Source organism: Callionymus lyra, chromosome 3 (assembly GCF_982586985.1).
Source record: "Callionymus lyra chromosome 3, fCalLyr1.hap1.1, whole genome shotgun sequence".
NCBI lineage: Eukaryota > Metazoa > Chordata > Actinopteri > Syngnathiformes > Callionymidae > Callionymus > Callionymus lyra.
In genome coordinates, this window is record NC_141820.1 from 8,716,424 (window position 1) to 8,719,633 (window position 3,210).

Sequence of the window (3,210 nt, forward strand, 5' to 3'; positions counted from 1 at the left end):
GCAAAAGTCTCTGTTTCTTCGGACTTTACTGTTTACCCGAAAATAAAGGTTCTGACCCTTAAAGGGGACGATACACCCTCGTGTGGCTAGTGGTGGTACTGCACCTGATGGACAGACTCATGCCTTTAGTGTAAAAAAACAAGAACAACTTGTTCTTCTGGGTGATGTTGAAAACATGTTGGTCTCGCAGATGAAAAGAAAAAAGGAGGGAAGGTGGAGAAAAAAGGGTATTTTCTCGACTAAGGGTCAGTTTGTAAATAAAGGTTTGAAATTACGTTTGATTTTGTTTTTTTCTTTGTTTAAGGCGAAGTTTAGGGTCAGAGTTTGGGTTAAAATTATAAAAAAAACATTTAATTTTATGTAATCATAAATAAACAAATTGAATGAATAAACATTCAAAAAATAAAGCAATAACGCAATACAAATTGAAATACAATACAAAGTTTTTATTTTTATAGATGTAAATAAATTAATCAAATGATTTTAAAGAATAATAACAAAGTGTTGTTTTTAAAGACAATACTTAAAAGAATAAATGACTCTAAATAATCATTATAAATCTTATTGTCTTTAATTTAATGTAATTAACTAATTTATTTTAGTAGCTTTTTACATTTGTTTTAATAATTATCTCATTCATTTTTATTTTAAATACAATTAATACAATCTTCATTAGTTATTACATTGATTTAAAAATTAAAAATAACTTATTTTTTTATGTCTTTTTCAATACGTTTTTTATTAAAGTATCTATAACACACTTTAAATATTAATTCATTTATATTTAAATTTGTCATTAATATTATATTTATACATTTATATCCTAAACTTTAACAAATTATAGTCTAACAATTATTTATTTATATTGTATTTATAATTTCTTCACATTTCTATAGAGTTTTTTTATTTTTATTTTTTTAATTATTATTAGCCCTTGTGTTATCTCTGGGTCAAGATGACCCGAAGGGCCTTTAAAACAGATGTGTTTGTGGTATTTTTGGGGTCGAAAAACCACTTGCATATGTATTAATGGAAGCCAGGGAGGTCGTTGACCTTTGCCCAGAGAAAAAACAAGGGATACCACAAACACATTTGTTTCCGGTCCTTCGGGTCACCTTGACCCAGAGACAACACAAGGGTTAAAATCCAAATGAATGAACAAACAAATACAATTGATTTTAGAAAATACAAAAAAGTTTTAAAATATGTTTTATTATTTTTATTACATTTTCTTTGGTTCTGGTCGGAGTAAGTTTTAGATTTAAAATAATAAAATATTGAACTAAAATAAAAAATAAAGAAACAAACCATGAATTATTTCTTATATATTTTCAAAATAATAAATATAAAAAATGCACGTTTTTTTGTGTTTTGTTCGGGTTTAGTTTGAGGAAAATAAATATAGTAATAAGAAGTAAAATAACAACAAAAAAAAAGAAGAGAATAAACGTGAATCAAAGTATTAGTGAAAACCAGATCAAAGGTTACGACGGAAGAGAAAACGTTACTCGACACGATGACATCATAACAACTTCCGTCCGATGTTGTAAAACTTCGGGTTTAACTCGAACGAGTCAAACAACGATTACGTCACGTTGGTGTTTCCTCATTTCACCACTTCTTCACTTTCTTCTCTTCGTTTGTTCTTCCCTCGAAATAAAACCTTTTATATTCTTGTCTTCTTCAGATCAATCGTTTGATTTATTGATTATTGTTTAACGTTGTCATCACTCGTTTCTCTGGTTTGTGCGACATTACGACTAGTTTTTCTAAAACAATACTTTTCTGTCTCTGCGTCACATCCTCGTCCACGGAGGCGTTTGTTCTCCTTTTCTTCTTCGCACAACTACAGAAAAATACACATTATTAGTCATAATACGTTTTCAAGTACTTCTGTTAGAAAGTATGTAAATATATATATATTAACACATAATACATATGTTATAGTTCTTCTTGTGCTCGATCCCGTAAATACATTTACGTCAATATTTTTAAGACCTGATGTTGTTTTGTATTTTTTATTTTCCAATTATTTACACGCAATAACAGAACAACACTGGCCTCTGCTGGTGAAACAAAATATCGCAGGCAAAACTTCGAGTCAAATTCAGCGGGAAAATAAATCCCTATAATTAAATATATTCAAGTTATTCGATCAATTAAAATTCATAACCGATTAATTTCAGAAGTTTTTCATTCTTCTTGAAAAGATCAATAATTCCCGGAGAAATTTACGACACGTCGCGCGACGACGACGGAACACGTGACGACACGTGACACGTTTGATTGGTCGACCGCGTCACCGATTAATGTTTTTAAATTTAAAATATTTTTTTAATTAATTGTTTTTAATGGTTTTATAGAACATGTTTCTTTTTAAATAAATCACAAAAATTCCAAGAGAAAATAATACTCATAGAAAACTTTTAATAAAAACGAAAATTCTTCAACTTCATAAAGAATAAAAGGCGATGTTTTGAAAAAACAACAAGAAACACGAACAGAAAAAGTGATAAAAATGTAACAAAATGAAAGACAATAATAAGTGAACGAACACATGGATAGAAGTCGAACGATGATGAAATGAGTTGAGACTCCATCAGAAAGTTCTGATCCGGTCCAGTGAAGAAACTCAGGAAGTTACAGAACAACTGTCCTGGTGAGACGTTTATGTTTGGATCAAAAACCTTCTCAGTGAACATCTGTGACTCGTCATTACAGTGTAATAATGAAAATGAAAGAAGATTCTTTCCTTCATTACTTAAACCTCCAGATGCGTGAAATAATGGAATCAAAGGAAAACTTCTGCAGAAAATATCATTTTTTTATAAACTTGATTCACTTTCGTTCTTTCGCAAAAAGATTCAGATGAACATCAAACAAACTTTCACGTTATATTAAGACAGTGAACGTATGAAATAAAACAATAACATAATAATAATAAACCCAATAATAAACATTAGAAAACTTAAGTATGAATTAAACATTATATTACGTTACGTTGTTTGTTTTTTTGTCTCTGGGTCAAGGTGACCCGAAGAACCGACAACAAATGTGTTTGTGGTATTCCTTGTGTTGCCTCTGTGTCAAGGTGACACGAAGAACCGACAAAAATGTGTTTGTGGTATTCCTTGTGTTGCCTCTGTGTCAAGGTGACCCGAAGAACCGACAACAAATGTGTTTGTGGTATCCTTTGTGTTGTCTCTGGGT